General features: G+C 42.5%; 1 protein-coding gene across 2 annotated transcripts in view; it reads left to right on the top strand.

Annotated features, from left to right (window-relative positions):
• wdr31 (WD repeat domain 31) overlaps nt 1-19,663 on the top strand; it is a 76,846-nt gene that overhangs the window by 44,720 nt on the left and 12,463 nt on the right. The window contains exon 11 of one of the 2 annotated variants that reach the window (XR_010968969.1): nt 18,983-19,214. The exons of the other annotated variant lie outside the window; for it this stretch is intronic. The gene's annotated coding sequence lies outside the window, so the exon portion shown is untranslated. Of the gene's footprint in view, nt 1-18,982; nt 19,215-19,663 lie in introns of those variants that run through there. 2 annotated transcript variants of the gene reach the window in all.

Genomic DNA, 19,663 nt, shown 5'->3' with positions numbered 1-19,663 from the left:
ACTAGGGTCCTGAATCTAAATAAAGGAAACTGCGAAGGTATGAGGCGCGAGCTGGCTATGGTAGATTGGGGAACTTTACTAAAAGGGTTGACCGTGGATAGGCAATGGATAATATTTAAAGAACGTGTACATGAATTACAACAATTATTCATTCCTGTCTGGTGCAAAAATAAAACCGGAAAGGTGGCTCAACCATATCTTACAAAAGAAATTAGGGATAGTGTTAGATCTAAAGAGGAGGCATATAAAATTACCAGAAAAAGCAGCAAGTCTGAGGATTGGGAGCAGTTTAGAGTTCAGCAAAAGAGGACAAAGAGGTTGATTAAGTGGGAGAAAATAGAGTATGAGAGGAAACTTGCGGCGAACATAAAAACTGACTGTAAAAGCTTTTATAAATGTGAAGAGGAAAAGATTAGTGAAGACAAATGTAGGTCCCTTACTGTCAGACATGGGGAAAATTATAATGGGGAACAAAGAAATGGCAGAAAAATTAAACACAGGCTGTGGTTCTCTCTTCACAAACGAGGACACAAATAACCTCCCAGAAATGTTAGGGGACCAAGGGTCTAATGAGAGGGAGGAACTGAAGGAAATCAGTATTAGTAAAAAAAAAAATAGTGCTAGGGAAATTAATGGGGTTAAAAGCTGACAAATCCCCAGGGCCTGATAATCTACATCCCAGAGTACTAAAGGAAGTGGCCCTGGAAATAATGGATGCATTGGTGGTCATCTTCCAAAATTCTATAGACTCTAAAGCAGTTCCTGCAGATCGGAGGGTGGCAAATGTAACCCCACTATTTAAAAAAGAGGGTGAGAAAAAACAGGGAATTACACACCAGTTAGCCTTACATCAGTAGTGGGGAAAATGCTAGAGTCTATTATAAAGGATGTGATAGCAGAACACCTGAAAAGCATTAACGGGGATTGGACAAAGTCAGCATGGGTTTACAAAAGGGAAATCATGCTTAACAAATCTACTGGAGTTTTTTGAGGATGTAACTAGTAGAATAGATAAGGGAGAGCCAGTGGATGTGGTGTATTTGGATTTTGGCATTTGGCATGGATTGAGAATTGGTTGACAGACAAGAAATAGAGAGTAGGAATAAACGGGTCTTTTTCCGGGTGGCAGGCAGTGACGAGTGGGATACCACAGGGATCAATGCTTGGGCCCCAGCTATTCACAATATATATTAGTGACTTGGGTGAGGAAACTAAATGTAACATTTCCAAGTTTGCAGACAACACAAAGCTGGGGGAATATGAACTGTGAGGAGGCTGCAATATGATTTGGACAAGTTGATTGAGAGGGTAAATGCATGGCAGATGCAGTGTAATGTAGATAAAAATGAGGTTATCCACTTTGGTTGTAAAAACAGAAAGGCAGATTATTATCTGAATGGTGCTAGATTGGGAAAGGGGGAGGTGCAACGAGGCCTGGGTGTCCTTGTACACCAGTTGCTGAAAGCAAGCATTCAGATGCAGCAAGCAGTCAGGAAGGCAAATGGTATGTTGGCCTTCATTGCAAGAGGATTTGAGTACAGGAGCAAGGATGTCTTACTGCAGTTATACAGGGCCTTGGTGAGACCACATCTGGAGTATTGTGTGCAATTTTGGTCGTCTTGTCTGAGGAAGGATGTTCTTGCCATGGAGGGAGTGCAAAGAAGATTTACTGGGCTGATTTCTGGGATGGCAAGATTAACATATGAGGAGAGATTGGGTTGACTAGGCCTGTATTCACTAGAGTTTAGAAGAATCAGAGGGGATCTCATAGAAACCTATAAAATTCTAACAGGACTAGACAGGTTAGCTGCAGGGAGGAGATTCCCGATGGCTGAGGAGTTCAGAACCAGGATTCACAGTCTCAGAATACGGGGAATGCCATTTAGAACGGAGATGAGGAGAAATTGCTTCACTCAGAGGGTGGTGAATCTGTGGAATTCTCTACTGCAGAAGGCATTGGAGGCCAAGTCATTAAATATATTCAAGAAGGACATAGATATATTTCTTAATGCCAAAGGGATCAAGGGATATGGGGAGAAAGCGGGAACAGGGTACTGAATTGGATGATCAGCCATAATCTTTTTTGAATGGCGGAGCAGGGCTGAATGGCCTACTCCTGCTCCTATTTTCTATGTTTCTATAATAGTGCACCAGCAAATAAGGTCAGAGTAGGGAAAAATGGTAAAAAGAAAAAAATTAAAGGCTCTTTATCTGAATGCACACAGCATTCATAACGAGATGGATGAATTGATAGAAAAATAGAAAGAAATGGGTATGATATGATAGCCATTACAGAGACTTGGTTGCAAGGTGATCAAGGCTGGGGACTAAATATTCAAGGTTATTTAACATTTCAGAAGGATGGGAAGAAAGGAAAAAGAAGTGGGGGTAGCTCTGTTAGTAAAAGATGAGATCAGTCAAGCAGTGAGAAATGATCTTGGCTCAGAAGATCAAGATGTAGAATCAGTTTGTAGATCAAGATGTAGAATCGCAAAGGAAAGAAACCACTGGTGGGAGTAGCTTTTAGGTGCCCTAACAGTAGCTACGCTGTAGAACAGAATATAAATCAGGAAATAATGGGGGCTTGTAGTAAAGGTACTGCAATAATTGTGAGCGATTTTAATCTTCATCTAGATTGGACTGATCAAATTGGCAAAGGTAGCCTGCAGGATGAGTTCGAGTGTATTAGGGACAGTTTTTTAGAACAATATGTTCTGGAACCAATCCGGGAACAGACTATTTTAGACCTGGTAATATGTAATGAGTAAAGGATCCTCATTGTAAAGAGTAATCATAACATGATAGAATTTCACCTTCAGTTTGAGGGTGAGAAGTTTGGGTCTGAAACTAGTGTCTGAAACTTAAATAAAGGCAGTTACAAGGATATGAAGACAGAGTTGGCTAAAGTGGACTGGGAAATAAGTTTTAAAAGGTAAGACAGTAGAGAGCGGTGGCAGACATTTAAGGAGATATTTCAGAACTCTCAATAAAGAGAAAGGAAGACTCTGAGACGGATGTACCATCCGTGGCTAACTAAGGAAGTTAAGGATGGTATCAAATTGAAAGTAAAAGCGTACAATGTTGCAAAGATTAGTGGTAGGACAGAAGATTGGGAAAGTTTTAGAAACCAGCAGTGGATGACTTAAAAAAAATAGAGGGAGAAATCAGAATATGGGAGTAAACTAGCAAGAAATAAAAAACAGATAGTAAAAGCTTGTATAAATACGTTAAGAGGAAGAGAGTAGCTAAAGTAAGTGTTGGTCCCTTAAAGGATGGGACTAGGGAATTAATAATGGGAAATGGCAGAGATTTTGAACAAGTATTTGGTATCTGTCTTCACAGTAGAAGACACAAAAAGCATCCCAAGAATAGCAAAAAATTAAGAAGTGAAAGGGAGGGGTGAACATAAAACAATCACTGTCACTAGAGAAAAAGTACTCGGAAAACTAATGGGACTAAAGTCTGGCAAGTCCCCTGGACCTGATGGCCTGCATCCTACGGTCTTAGAACATAGAACAGCACAGTACAGGCCCTTCGGCCCACGATGTTGTGCCGAACCTTTAACCTACTCTAAGATCAAACTAACTACCTACCCTTCATTCTACTATCATCCATGTACCTATCCAAGAGTCGCTTAAATGCCCCTAACGTATCTGCTTCTACTACCACCACTGGCAGCGCATTCCACGCACCCACCACTCTCTGTGTAAAGAGCCTACCTCTGACATCTCCCCGAAACCTTCCTCCAATCACCTTAAAATTATGCCCCCTGGTGATAGCCCTTTCCACCCTGGGAAAAAGTCTCTGACTATCCACTCTATCTATGCCTCTCATCATCTTGTACCCCTCTATCAAGTCACCTCTCATCCTTCTTCGCTCCAATGAGAAAAGCCCTAGCTCCGTCAATCTTTCTTCGTAAGACATGCCCTCCAGTCCAGGCAGCATCCTGGTAAATCTCCTCTGCACCCTCTCTAAAGCTTCCACATCCTTCCTATAATGAGGCGACCAGAACTGAACACAATATTCCAAGTGTGGTCGAACCAGGGCCTCAATCCCCCTGTTAATGAAAGCCAACACACCATACGCCTTCTTAATAACCCTATCAACTTGGGTGGCAACTTTGAGCGATCTATGGACATGGACCCCAAGATCCCTCTGTTCCTCCACACTACCAAGAATCCTGTCTTTAAGCCTGTATTCCGCATTCAAATTCGACCTTCCAAAATGAATCACTTCACACTTTTCCAGGTTGAACTCCATCTGCCACTTCTCAGCCCAGCTCTGCATCCTGTCAATGTCCCGTTGCAACCTACAACAGCCTTCCACACTATCCACAACTCCAGCAACCTTCGTGTCATCGGCAAACTTGCTAACCCAGCCTTCCACTTCCTCATCCAAGTCATTTATAAAAATCACAAAGAGCAGAGGTCCCAGAACAGATCCTTGTGGAACACAACTGGTTATCGAGCTCCATGCTGAATACTTTCCATCTACTACCACCCTGTGACTTCTATGGGCCAGCCAATTTTGTATCCAGACAGCCAACTTTCCCTGAATCCCATGCCTCCTTACTTTCTGAATGAGCCTACCATGGGGAACCTTATGAAACGCCTTGCTAAAATCCATATACACCACATCCACTGCTCTTCCTTCGTCAATGTGTTTTGTCACATCTTCAAAGAATTCAATAAGGCTTGTGAGGCATGACCTGCCCCTCACAAAGCCATGCTGACTGTCTCTAATCAAACCATGCTTTTCCAAATAATCATAAATCCTGTCTCTCAGAATCCTCTCCAATAATTTGCCCACTACCGACGTAAGACTGACTGGTCTATAATTCCCAGGGTTATCCCTATTCCCTTTCTTGAACAAGGGAACAACATTTGCCACCCTCCAATCATCCGGTACTACTCCAGTGGACAGTGAAGACGCAAAGATCATCGCCAAAGGCGCAGCAATCTCTTCTCTCGCTTCCCGTAATATCCTTGGGTATATCCCGTCTGGCCCCGGGGACTTATCTGTCCTCATATCATTCAAAATTTCCACCACATCCTCCCTCTTAACCTCAACCTGTTCGAGCATATCAGCCTGTTCCACGCTGTCCTCATTCCACAAGCAGATAAAACAAAGATGGATTAAGGGGACCATGTAGATGTATTGTATTTGGATTTCCAAAAGGCATAAGGAGCCACATAAAGGGTTACTACACAAGATAAGAGCATAGATAGAGGATTGGCTAACTAACAGATGGATAAATGAGGCATTTTCAGATTGGCAAACTATAACTAGTGGAGCCACAGGGATTAGTGCTGGGGCTCAACTATTTACTATCCATATTACTGACTTGGATGAAGGGACCAAGTGTATCATACCAAATTTGCAGATAATGCAAAGATAAGTAGGAAAGCAAGTTGTGAGGACACAAATTGTCTGCAAAAAGATATAGATAGATTGTGAGTGAGACAAAATGGAGTATAATGTGCGAAAATATGAGGTTATCCACTTTGGCAGGAAGAATAGAAAAGAAGAATATTATTTGCATGAAGAGAGACTGCAGAATGCTGTGATATAGAGGGATTAGGGTGTCCTTGTACATGAATCACAAAAAATTAGCATGCAGGTACATCAGTAATTGGGAAGGCAAATGGGATGTTTGTATTTATTGCAAGGGAGATGGAGTATAAAAGTAGGGAAGTCTTGCTGCAACTGTACAGGGCATTGGTGAGACCGCACCTAGAGTAATGCATACAGTTTTGGTCTCTTTACGTAAGGAGGGCTATGCCTGCATTGGAAGCAGTTCAGAGAAGGTGCGCTGGTTGATTCCTGGGATGAAGGGGTTCTTTTATGAGGAAAGGTTAAGCAGGTTGGGCCAATACTCAGTGGAGTTTAGAAGAATCTTCTTCTTCTTCTTTGGCCTCCTTGTCTTGAGAGACAATGGGTAAGCGCCTGGAGGTGGTCAGTGGTTTGTGAAGCAGCGCCTGGAGTGGCTATAAAGGCCAATTCCAGAAGAATGAGAAGTGATCTTATTGAAACATGTAAGATTCTTAGGGGTCCTGACAGCATAGATGCTGAGAGGAATTTCCCTTCGTAGGGGAATCTAAAATTGAGGGGCACAGTTTCAAAATAAGGGGTTTTCCTTTTAAGACAGAGATGAGGAGGAATTTCTTCTCTCAGAGGGTCGTTAATGTTTGGAATTCTCTTTCCCAGAGAGCAGTGGAGGCTGGGTTATTGAATATATTCATGGCTGAGTTAGACAGAATCTGCAGCAGGAGTCGAGGGTTATCGGAGGCAGGCAGGAAAGTGGAGTTAAGGCCACAATCAGATCAGCCATGTTCTTATTGAATGACAGAGCAGACTCGAGGGGCCAAATGGCCTAATCATACTCCTATTTCTTATGTTCTTATGTTTTCTTTTTTTATTACACTTGTCTGTCATTCTGAATGTCTTTGTTTATGTACTGGAATATAAAATGCCACTTCTGCTATTTATAAATTGGCATTTGGGAGCCAGCATTTTGTCATTACTAACACCCTGCATTGTGGAACATGCATCTCAAACACTGGCACCTGTATCCATGTTGGCATCAATAACATTGTCATTTGCAAATACCCTAACAAAATGTGACGCTGGTACTTGTACACAAGTACAGTTCTGGGCACCATGCCTTGGAGGAAGATCCTGGCTTTAGTCGGATGATAAAGAATGGCAGGAGAAAGAAGAATTGATAAATGAGATTGAATGCCTTCTGTTATGAGGAAAGACTGAGGATGTTTACATTGGAGGAAAAAAAGGTGGCTTAGAGGTGAGCTTATTGAGGTATTTGAGATTCAGGAGGACAAATAAACTGGAACCGAAAATGATGTTCAATATTAATGTAATCTCTTGGACAAAGAAATAGTGGAGGTCTGCACTAATATTCCAGAGAACGTGAGTGCATACATCACAGAGCACTTTGAGAATTTGAATTCAGTTAAAAAATCTAGAAATAAAAAGCTCATATCAATAAAAGTGACCATACACTGTTGGATTGCTGTTAAAAACTGAACGAGTTCACTAATGTCCTCTTGGGAAGAAACCTGCCTTCCTTACATGGTCTGACTTATACATGACTCCAGTCCCACACCAACAGCCCTCATAAATGGCCCAGCAAGCTGGTTAATTGTATCAAGCCACATTGAAGAAGGCCCACCACCACCTTCTCAGGGGCAACTAGGGATGGACAATAAATGTCAGCCTTGCCAGCGATACCCACATCCCGAGAATAATTTAGAACAAGCTCTAGAGCAAATAGACGTGGATTCAAAGTTAGATGAGAGAGGGTGAACACACAGTTAAGGTATAACTTCTCCATAAAAAGTATGGTGGGAAACAATTTCTACCCGGAGAGGCAGTGAAAATTGAGGACATCATAAATTTTAAAAGGGTGATGAGACAATATGTTTAGTGGAGCAAGATGGGTAACCATAGCATCCTGGACCATGCTTGATTGCCTTAGGGAATCGGGTAAAATTTCCCAGACTCCTTCCTGAAATTGGTCATGGGGTTTCTTCCTTTTTTTTGCTTCTCCAGGAGTTACCATTGCTAACATCTAGGAAGGGTGATGAATGAGGTTCCACCATCAAATGGATAAGAGGAGCCTGATTGTCTTTTGTGTTTGTATCAGTTCTGATAACCAATGTTTCCAACAACATCTTCCAATTATATAGCGTCTTTAATGTAAAGGAAATGTCCCAAGGCGCTTTACCAACAGATGTAAGGAAACAGGCATCGAGCCAGTAAAGGAGCTCATAAGCTTTGTTGAAGGAATGGGTCTTGAGATGGGTTTCAAAGGAGAAGAAGAGGTAAAGAAACTTAGGTGTGGAGTTCCAGAGAGTTGAATGGTGGGGTGAAGGGTGAGGTGGTGGGACCAAAAAAAGTTGGAGTCAGAGAAAGAATGTTTAGGCGTTGCATATGCTGGAGGAGTTTGCAGAGTCATACCATGAAATAAAGACAGGGATTTTAAACCTAATGCATTGACTGAGAGGGAGTCAATGGGAGTCAATGATGACAGGGATGACAAATAAATAGGTCATAGTGCAGAAGAAGTTTAGACAGTTGAAACTGTTTGAAGTTAGAAGATGCAAGGGCTTCAACAAGAGCATCAGATTTCCAGCCTTTGTATATTTTCCCTTTCAAAGTGATTTATGACAACGCAGCTGGCCACTGACATCATCAGGCTGCGCCAAGGTGTGCACACGCGCAGACAGGCTCCTGCTCTCTGCACATGCACTGTGTTTCGACTTGCCAGGACTGGTTAGTGCATGTGCTGATGATGTCATCGCGTGACATATGCATCTTTGGGCAACGTGCCTGGTCAGCCTCTGCACATACAGCAATGCAACGCTAAGGTATTCACCCATGCGTCAAGCTCCGCTCCCCCCCTCACTGCTCTCTCCACTCTTTCAGCTGCCCCCCCTCACTGCTCTGTCCAGCCACTCCGCTCCCCCCATCCCTGACCTGCTCACTCACTTTCCCCCTCCTGCCATGTGTTTAGGTCAGGTTGCCTTTGTGTGATTATTTGAGCAGTGCCATCCTTAGTCCTGCAGCTGCCTGAAGTCCCAGACTGTGACATGCTGCATTTGTGCATGTGCCACTGCAGCACCACCTAGTGGTAGCATTGTCAACAAACACAGTCTTTCCCTTTTTACTTGAGAGCTTTACAATAGTAATTTTATTTTTTATTTAGAGATACAGCATTGAAACAGGCCCTTTGGCCCACCGAGTCTGTGCTGACCAACAGCCACCCATTTGTACTAATCCTACATTAACCCCATATTCTCTACCACATCCCCACCATTCTCCTACCACCTACCTACGCTAGGGGCAATTTACCTATCAACCTGCAAGTCTTTGGTTGTGGGAGGAAACCCACGCAGACACAGGGAGAACTTGCAAACTCCGCACAGGCAGTACCCAGAACTGAACCTGGGTCGTTGGAGCTGTGAGGCTGCGGTGCTAACCACTGCACCACTGTGCCTCTGGAAATGACAAAGGATTTCAGTGATGAAAAAAGTGAGAAAGAGGCAGAGGTGGCAGTGTTAGAGAGGTGAAAATAGCAATCTTGGTGATTGCTTGGATATGAGGTTTAAAGCTAAGTTGAGGAATAAACAGAATACCAAGGCTGGGAATAGTCTGGTTCCGCCTGAGTCACAGGGAGGAGGATGGAATCAGTGGCAAGACAGTGGAGTTTGTGGCAGGGGCCAAAGATGATGGCTTTGGTCTTCCTGATAATTGAGTTAGAGGAATTTATCGCTCATCCCAGACCAGCAGGCATCAGACTAGCAGTGGAAGTGCATATGACAGTCGAGGGATCAAGGAAAGTGATGGCGATGCAGAGCAGAGTGTCATTGGCATACATGTGAAAGCTGCCCCTGTGCTTGTGATATTGTCAAGTGATATCAGTCACCCCTGTCATCATTGACTGCCATTGACTCCCTCTCAGTCAATGCATTAGGTTTAAAATCTCTGTCTTTATTTCACTCCAGGGCTTGTCTCTGAAAACTCCTCCAGCCTATGCAACCCTAAACATTCTATCTCTGATTCCAACCTCTTTTGGTCCCCCCACCTCACCCTTCACCCCACCATTCAACTCTCTGGAACTCCATACCTAAGCTTCTTCACCTCTTCTTCTCCTTTTGAAAACCATCTCAAGACCCATCCCTTCAACAAAGCTTATGAGCTCGTTTATTGGCTTGATGCCTGTTTCCTTACACCTGTTTATGAAGCGCCTTGGGACATTTTCTTTACGTTAAAGGTACTATATAAATGGAAGATGTTGGTAACATCGGTTATCAGAACTCAAAACACAAACACAAAAGGCTATCGGGCTCCTCTTATCCACTTGATGGTGGAACCTCGTGCATCACCCTTCCTGAATATTAGCAATGGTAACTCCTGAGAAGTTGAAGGGCACAAGGATAGGTCCTGGGGTTATTCCAGGGATGGTAGTGCAGAGGGAAGAGAAACCATTTCTGGAGATTGACTGGCTATATTTGGGTAGGTAGGAATAGAATCACGCAAGGGCATTCCCACAGAGTTGGATGATGGAGGAGAGACGTTGGATGAGCATGACATGATAAACTGTATTGAACACTGCCAGAACATCCAGAAGGACTGAGGAAAGATAAGCTGTACACCATCAAACATAAACATGAGTGCAACAAAATAAAATTAAGTTTTAGAAGTTTCTGGACCGTTCATTAAAAAGCTAATCCAAAACCAAACAGGTGATTGACACTAACTTTATTTTTGTCAATCTCCTGCACCACTGCCCCCCACCATCACCCTCCACCTTCCCACCCCCACATCCGCCAATCAAAGGAATTGGCTCCTAGCTGGGATATGGCTTCAATGTCAGTTGCACTCCAGTACCTCACCCATGTGACCTTGCTTCGTATGTGACTTTAGCTAGTGAGTGTCAGCTGGCTATTCAACCTTAGGGGATGCCCCAACTGAATCTGACCTCGTCTTCACCCAACAGTGATATAAGTTCACTCCTAGGAGAGTTCACTGGATGGTGACCAGGTTAGGAAATCTTTTGCCTGCCCAGGAACACTTGAGTCCAATCATAGCTCAGCTGAGAACAGTTAACTTAGCACAGGCGAGGGGTCAAACCTGGGGCCAGGTTGTTCTGTCTGACTCAGCTTTCACTGGATAAATTGACTGAACTATGGGAAGAGCCACATTGATACACTATATTTACAGTTGTATACAATGTAAACATCGGAGTTTAAATTATTAAATATAAGAACTATAAAATATGGCATTGATGATAAGAATTGGGAGCCAAGGATGTACCACCTTGTACCTGAGACCATGGCTTACATATAGGAGAACATTAATGAGCTTGGAGATACATATGATTTGTATACACAATAAATATACCACATTCTTTCCTTAACACCCTGGATTGTACTGCACTAAAATGAAGTTTGATTCATCAGTTGAAATTGGATGAATGTTACATTTTTTCTGAAGGTGGCACAAAAGAATCAGCCTGAACGCTAAGTCTTATATATTCAGTTTGAATGCACATGCATGCGTTAACACATCTCTTGGTAACAGAATTGAGACAGTATCCCTGTGTTTTTAAATAATTTTTCCCGTTATGATATCCATTCTGGAGCAGCTATGCAGTTCCCTAGATGAGCAGTTCAGTGCAGAAAACGGGAAATGTTTTAGCTCTGTCCTGTTCCTCTTAACTCTGCTGAATTGTTGCATTCATACTATAGTTTGTGATGGTTTTACTTGTAGTTTTCTAATGAGCGTTGCTCTTATTCACATACATACACACATGCAGATAGGATAAGTAGGGTTCTATTGCTTTAATAGCACAGGGATAAGGGATTAGTAGGGGGTCATTCAGTTTAATAGCATGAAGACAGGGTGAGTAGGGCCTGTTGATTTAATTGCAGACAGAAAGGGTGAGTAGGGATCTATTGGTTTAATGGCATGGGAACACAGTTTGGTGAATGAAGATCACAGATGTTCCAAGATTTTTTCCCCAGATTTGTTTTGCAATTAAAAAGAGAATTTGCATTTTAATCTTTACATTGGATATTCACTGAGGTTCAGTGTCAATGACCATTCCTGTTTTTATTGTCGCAATATCTCCACAAGTATAGTGCGACCCACGAGTTGATCAGAGAACTCTTGACACTGTGTTGCGGCTTATGTATTGGGCTAAGCCCTGAGACCACTTCACTTTCAGTAGGCAGATTGAATCTGCACTCTTATTCAGACTATGATTCAGGCTTTAAGCAAACATTCCTATATTTAAAGCCAATTAAAATTGATATAATCCAGAAATTGTGCTGTTTGAGGCAAGACTGAGCTCTTTTTCTGTCACAGTGAGTGCCAAATTTCTTCACCTAGTTGCAGGATTTTTGATTCCTTTTTATTTCCCTGTGCATTACTAGCCTCCCTCCCCTATACCCTAATCCACTTCCCCCAGTATTCCCCATCTCAGAGCGCACACAGAGCGACCTCAGCTTTACCGTTTACAAAATCTATTAGTAGTTGATCACCAGGAAGTGTGCAGCAGATCTAGGTACATCCTTTACATTTCTTTGAGGAGACCTTTCTCCATATTGTTGCTCACCACCTTGGGAGATTGTACACAATACTATCATTTTTCACTCTGGAACTTACATTGTTTCTCCTTTATTCTAGTGTGTCACAGAACAAGTTACATAAATATTATGACAAAACATTACCTTCAGGAGTGAGCAGCAGCAACACATGCAGACAATGACCACCAGCTCAGCAAGTCCAAACATGTCCCCATGCAGACTAAAGGCCTGTTCGGGTCTGCATAAAAAAACCCAACAGAACCACATCCGACCCCAGCCCGACCCAGCCTGAGTCCTTCCATTTCTTCCCGCGCCAGACCCGACCCAACCCGACCATCAGTTAACTTACCTTCTGTTTTTCACTTTGTTGCTGATCTGCACAAGCTTAAAATAACTTTTACAAAACACCTTTCTAGTCCAAAAATTAAATTAACATTGGAGCCACTTACCTGTGATAGAGCATGTCCGACCCTAGCCCGAATGCCGGACCCTGAAGTGCAACCCAACCCAACCCAAACCTGACACATGTCGTCAGGTCCCGTCGGGTTCGGGTTGGGTAGCCGGCCTTTAATGCAGACTCACCATGAACAGGCACATTCCTACATCAGTAGCCATCGAGCTTTTGTTTGTAACACAGCATCTTTTTCACTCATTCCAGCTCCTTTCAGAGCTCCCAAAAATACTGGGCTGAATCTTAACATCCAAAGACAGTTGGATTGGGGTTCTGTCAGAGGTTAAAATGCAAAAAACAGGTCATTCAGCCCAACCAGTTGCTGTTGGCAATTACCCTGCAAGTTAAACTACTTTCAAACAAAAGTTTATTTGTATGATCTGTTCAGCTAGTTACTTTTAAATGTGGCTGATAGTTATTATTGGCGGTAAATGAACAGTGGGAAACATTTCAAGAAACAATTTAAAAGGTTCAACAAAAGTACATTCCAATCAAAAACTCATCTTGATAGACCCATCCGTGGCTCTCTCAGGAAGTTAAGGAGAGTATTAGACTAAAAGAAGAGGCTTACAATGTTGGAAATATTATAGCAAGTCTGAGGATTGGGAGTGTTTTAGAAACCAGCAAAGGGCCACCAAAAAGTTGATAAATAAGAAAAAAATAGAATATGAGAGTAAACTAGCCAGAAATATAAAGACAGATTGTAAGAGCTCTTATAAGTTCATAAAAAGGAAGAGGGTAGCTAAAGGAGACATTGGTCCCTCAGAGACAGAGACAGGAGAAATCATCATGGGGAATGAGGAAATGGCAGAGGCATTGAACAAATATTTTGTGTCTGTCTTCACAGTAGAAGGCACAAGTTCCATACCAGAAATAGGCAGTAACTTAGGGGCTAAAAAGAGTGAGGAAATTAAGGATATTAGTATCAGTTGAGAAAAAGTATTGGAGAAACTTGAGGGACTAAAATCTGACAAGTCCCAGGGACCAGATGGTCTACACCCTAGGGTTCTAAAAGAGATAGCTGCAGAGATAGTGGATGCACTGGCTATGATTTTCAAGAATTCTTTAGATTCAGGAATGGTCCCGTCAGATTGGAAGTTGGCAAATGTTACACCACTTTTCAAGAAAGGATGTAGGGAGAAAACATGGAACTACAGGCCAGTTAGCCTAACATCAGTTGTTGGGAAGATGCTGGAAACTATTATTAAAGAAGTCTTAACATTGCACTTGGAAAAGCATCATATGATTAGAACAAGTCAGCATGGTTTTACAAAAGGGAGATCCTGTTTGACAAATTTATTAGAGTTTTTTGAGGATGTAACCAGTAGGGTAGATAAAGGGGAACCAGTAGATGTTGTATACCTGGATTTTCAAAAGGCATTCGATAAGGTGCCACATAAAAGATTAATAGGCAAGATAAGGGCTCATGATGTTGGGGGTAATATATTAGCATACAGGAAGCAGAATGTGGGCATAAATGGGGCATTTTCAAATTAACAGGCAATGAATAGTGGGATGCCGCAAGGATCATTGCTGGGGCCTCAGCTATTTACACTCTATATTAATGACTTGGTTGAAGAGACAGAGAGAATGTATCTAAGTTTGCTGATGATACAAAGCTCGGTGAAAAGGTAAGCTGCGGGGAGGATGTAGAGAAGCTGCAAAAAGATATAGACAGGTTAAAAGAGTGGGCAATAAGATGACAAATGGAGCATAATGTAGGGAAGTGTGAAGTTATTCACTTTGGTCGTAAAAATAGAAAAGCAGAATATTTTAAAAAGGTGTGAAACTGGTAAGTGTTGATGTTGAGAGAGACTTGGGGGTAAAGGCCAGCTTGGGTATAAAATTGAAACCCCACCCGGGCCCAACGTGACCACATCGAACCAGACCTGGGCCCGAGTCCTTTAATTTTTTTCACACCCGACCCGACCCGACCCAACTATCGTAATAAAGTTAATAATAACAAACAGGCTATTGTGCTCTACCTTGTCCAATTGTTGTCTTCCGGTTCATCTGTTCCGGCAGCAGGCTATTCCTGCAGATTGCGTTGTGGGGAATCTGAGCCTGATCCCGCCGCAACTTTCACACACGAGCACTTTGTGGCTGAGTTCATTGGATAGTGATCAGGGGTACAAACCTAGTGATTTCCTTACCCCCTTCCTTTTTTAGTCTACACAGTTTTCGGAGGGTTGTAGGACTGTAGAGATTTGGAATGGCGGGGTGGGGGGGTGGAGATGGAGCGGTGGGTGTGCAAGGCCATGAAGATTTGAACATGAGCAACACAGAGGCCAATTATCATTTTCTTAGATTAGAGATACAGCACTGAAACAGGCCCTTCGGCCCACCGAGCCTGTGCCGAACATCAACCACCCATTTATACTAATTCTACACTAATCCCATATTCCTACCAAACATCCCCACCTGTCCCTATATTTCCCTACCACCTACCTATACTAGTGACAATTTATAATGGCCAATTTACCTATCAACCTGCAAGTCTTTTGGCTTGTGGGAGGAAACCGGAGCACCTGGAGAAAACCCACGCAGACACAGGGAGAACTTGCAAACTCCACACAGGCAGTACCCGGAATCGAACCCGGGGTCCCTGGAGCTATGAGGCTGCGGTGCTAACCACTGTGCCACTGTGCCTTACTGCTAAGCTCAGTGAATTCAATACAGAGAGATTGGACTGGAAGCTAAATTTCACTGAAAGGAAAGATTGATTGATTGGAAAAATAGCAGATCAGATAGCAGGCTTTCCTAGTGCTGTTTGATTGTTAATGTACGGTACTGCAGATTTCTGGTGCTGTCTGATCATTAGTCTACAGTACTGCAAATCTGCAATACTGTTTGATTGAAGACTTCTGGTTGATTAGCATACATAATGGCCAGCATCTCGAATAGCCTACAAAGCAAAAGAAAAACAGATAGGTTAATGTTGACAAAGTATGTTGAACAATTTCTCGCATTGACATTTAATATAATTTTACATAAAGATTGGTAACACTTTAAAAAAAAATTCTTACCCTAGATTATTTGATGTCATGGATGAATCTCAATCCTCCAAAACTTTTAGGGTGTCCATCTATCCTTTGAGATCTGTGTAATTTTTTGTAGCACTGCCAGGTAAACAATCAGCAAGCCCTGCTTGTTAATTGTTTTTACACACTGGACAGTCTTGTTCCTCTATAAGATTACAGTTCAGTCTTAGAAGAGATAAAGCAGTCCAAAAGCCCTGATTTGAAGTATTAAAATGCAAAACGAATAACCTAACAGCGATCAAATACAGTTATATATTTATTGAACATCTTTCTTCTAACTCCTTGAGTAAATAAAATTAAAGATCCCAACTCTAGAAGCCGAACTAAGTTTTTGTAGATAACTTTCAAATGCACACAGTATTTCTCTTTTCTGTCAGAAATATCAGCCTGTCTCTTCTGAGACTTTCAAACAACGTCTTGACTGGCTCATGATTTTCAAACAGTCTTCTCATGAGATTATCCATTTTCTCTCGACAAAGAAAGACTTGCACTTCTCTAGCACCTTTCACAACCTCAGGACGTCCCAAACCACTTTCCACCCAATGAAGGGCTTTGTGAATTGTAGTCACTGTTGTAAAGTAGGGAACGCAGCAGCCATTGCCCACAGCAAGCTCCCACAAACAGCACTGTGATAATATCCAGATAAAACAGAAACAAATCATGTCAAAATGTAGATTGAAAAGAAAACAAATAGTCTACTCCAACGAAACACCCAATAGGCAGTTAGGTGAACATTTGATTTAGTAGTCTTAGTTACAGACATAGCAAAAAAAAAGAAAAGAACAACAGGCCTTATAAGTTGTCATGTAAATAAAGAATAGAGTTAACAGTGGAAGGCTTAAGGGCAGTCCTCCGCTGGTCGATTGTCCTTCCAGCTATGCTGAAGTTCCTCTCACTGCTGCTACTGCTCACCGGAATGCAAAGTATACTTCTAGCCAGCTGAGCCAATTTAGAGTATGCAGCAGTGTGTTCCTTCCACCAGCCCAACAGATCACACTCGTTTGCCATCGCCAACACAGCAGGCCTCTGTGCTGTGTACTGCTGCACTTCATCATTTGTGTCCATTTCTTCATGAACATTCTCCCATTCAGCAAATTCGATCAGTGCATTTTTGGCAGCTGTAGGTTCATCGTCAACCACTTTTGTTTCAAAGAACAAAAAACAAAGAACAGTACAGCACAGGAACAGGCCATTCGGCCCTCCAAGCCTGCGCCGATCTTGATGCCTGCCTAAACTAACACCTTCTGCAGTTCCGGTGCCCATATCCCTCTATTCCCTTACTATTCATGTATTTGTCAAGATGTCTCTTAAACGTTGCTATCGTATTTGCTTCCACCACCTCCCCTTGCAGCAAGTTCCAGGCACTCACCACCCTCCGTGTAAAAAACTTGCCTTGCACATCCCCTCTAAACTTTGCCCCTTGCACCTTAAACCTATGTCCCCTAGTAACTGACTCTTCCACCCTGATAAAAAGCTTCTGACTATCCACTCTGTCCATGCCGCTCATAACTTTGTAAACCTCTATCATGTCACCCCTCCACCTCCGTCGTTCCAGTGAAAACAATCCAAGTTTTTCCAACCTCTCCTCATAGCTAATGCCCTCCAGACCAGGCAACATCCTGGTAAACCTCCTCTGTACCCTCTGCAAAGCCTCCACGTCCTTCTGGTAGTGTGGCGACAGAATTGCACACAATATTCTAAGTGTGGCCTATCTAAGGTTCTGTACAGCTGCAACAGGACTTGCCAATTTTTATATTCTATGTCCCGACCGATGAAGGCAAGCATGCCGTATGCCTTCTTGACTACCTTAGCCACCTGCGTTGCCACTTTCAGTGACCTGTGGACCTGTACGCCCAGATCTCTCTGCCTGTCAATACTCCTAAAGGTTCTGCCATTTACTGTATACCTCCCACCTGCATTAGACCTTCCAAAATGCATTACCTCACATTTGTCCGGATTAAACTCCATCTGCCATTTCTCCGCCCAAGTCTCCAACCGATCTATATCCTGCTGTATCCTCTGACAATCCTCATCATTATCCGCAATTCCACCAACTTTTGTATCATCTGCAAACTTACTAATCAGACCAGCTACATTTTCCTCCAAATCATTTATATATACTACAAACAGCAAAGGTCCCAGCACTGATCCCTGCGGAACACCACTAGTCACATCCCTCCATTCAGAAAAACACCCATCCACTGATACCCTCTGTCTTCTATGACCGAGCCAGTTCTGTATCCATCTTGCCAGCTCACCTCTGATCCCGTGTGACTTCACCTTTTGTACCAGTCTGCCATGCGGGACATTGTCAAAGGCTTTACTAAAGTCCATATAGATAACATCCACTGCCCTTCCTTCATCACTTCCTCAAAAAACTCAATCAAATTAGTAATTAGTTTCCTTCACAGGGTCTTCTGTTTCAAAGTTGTTGATAAGTCTGCGCACTTCAAAACAAACTTCCTCCCTATCATGGTTGGACAACATTTGCAGCTGATTAAATTTAGGCCAGAGAAATGTTGCTATCTTGTGCACGCCATTTACTTCAACTTTCTTCAGAAGCCACTCTCTGTGCCGTTGCCTGACAACTGCTTGCATTGGAGTATCTGAAGAAAGTTGCATAAAGAGTCGTTTAAGTTGCTCAAACCACGGAATTACCAGGTTCAATGTAGGATATTGGTCTCCCTCGAGTTCCCTCTGAGCTTCACAAAATGGTCGGAGGAAATCAACCAAAAACTGCAGGACATCGGGGGCGATGTTTTCCAGCCTGTAGTTTTACCCACGCTGTTCCAGTTTCTTGTGCAGCTCATGATAAATATCCTGAATTGAATTCAGTGTCAGATACACAGTACTGTATCTCATTTCTCCCATTGGATTTAAAATTTTAGACAACTGTGCAGCAAGATCAGACTGTTTAACATATGTCACCAAGTCTTTGGCATGATGTAAAGTTTCTACAACATCTGGAACTTCAGAAGCTAATTCCTTTGGATCAAGTGAATGTTGAAGGATCATGTTATATATGTGGTCCTGACAATTCAGACATTGATATGGTCTAAGAGCAAGCACTATGTTAGCGCCTTGATCAGTCACACAGACTAATTTATTTAAATTTGCTGGGTTGAATCCAAAAGTATTCACGAGCAGTTTTAAAATCTCACACCTGATGTTTTTGCCAGATTTGGCATCTTCCAGTGGAAACATTGCTGTTGTTAAAACTTTGGCATCAAGTTTAAAATCTACTGTGATGTAATGACAGGTTATCGACATATAATGGATTTTACGGTAGTCGTCCATCCACATGTCAGTTGTCATTCCCACATTCACATCCTTCAGTATGTCAGTAATCGGAGAAATTAGTTGTTTTCTCTTTTTTTCAGCAACATCACAACACCTTCTTGAAACTGTACTTGGATTTGGTAACATACTTGATGCTGATACTCGACTGTATGTAGCACCCACATTGATAAGCTCTTGTGCTAACTCAACAAACCCTTCACCAAGACAATTTGGAAAGGTCGAATATCCTTGCAACAGAGACTCACACATTTATCTTTCATTTCTGATTTCTTGTGAGCGGGTATGTTTTTTTCGCTCGTCTGTACAAACAGAGTTATGGACAACTGACTTGGCCCTGCTGCGAGTCGAGTACAACCTTTTTCAGTGTGCCGCTGCTAAGATGAATTTCCCAGCTTTTTGCTGTCATATTTTAGTAGAAGTTTGCAAGATTTGCATTGTAAAATCCACTTGAACTTTTACTATTGCGGAAAATGACAGGATTGAAATGTTCCCAAATGGAAGATTGACCTTTTCCAGCCACATGACTTTCCACTGCTTCAACATTCTCCAGTAGACAGCATTTGTTTTACATCCATAGTGTACTGTAGTGTCGAATCACCTTTGGATGCATGGAAGCGACAGCATGAGTGTGATGACGTAATAGAGACGCTCATTCGCTCACTACAGAGTCTGGGCCCCCTTGACCTTAATGTTGAATTGAAGATTACTTCCCGGAGGCAGCATTGTCCAGCCTGACCTGACCCAAGCCCGAATGCTGGACT

The sequence above is a fragment of the Heterodontus francisci genome, chromosome 32 (assembly GCF_036365525.1).
Source record: "Heterodontus francisci isolate sHetFra1 chromosome 32, sHetFra1.hap1, whole genome shotgun sequence".
Lineage (NCBI taxonomy): Eukaryota > Metazoa > Chordata > Chondrichthyes > Heterodontiformes > Heterodontidae > Heterodontus > Heterodontus francisci.
The sequence above is the reverse complement of the archived record's forward strand: the minus strand, read 5'-3'. Positions and strand labels throughout refer to the sequence as shown.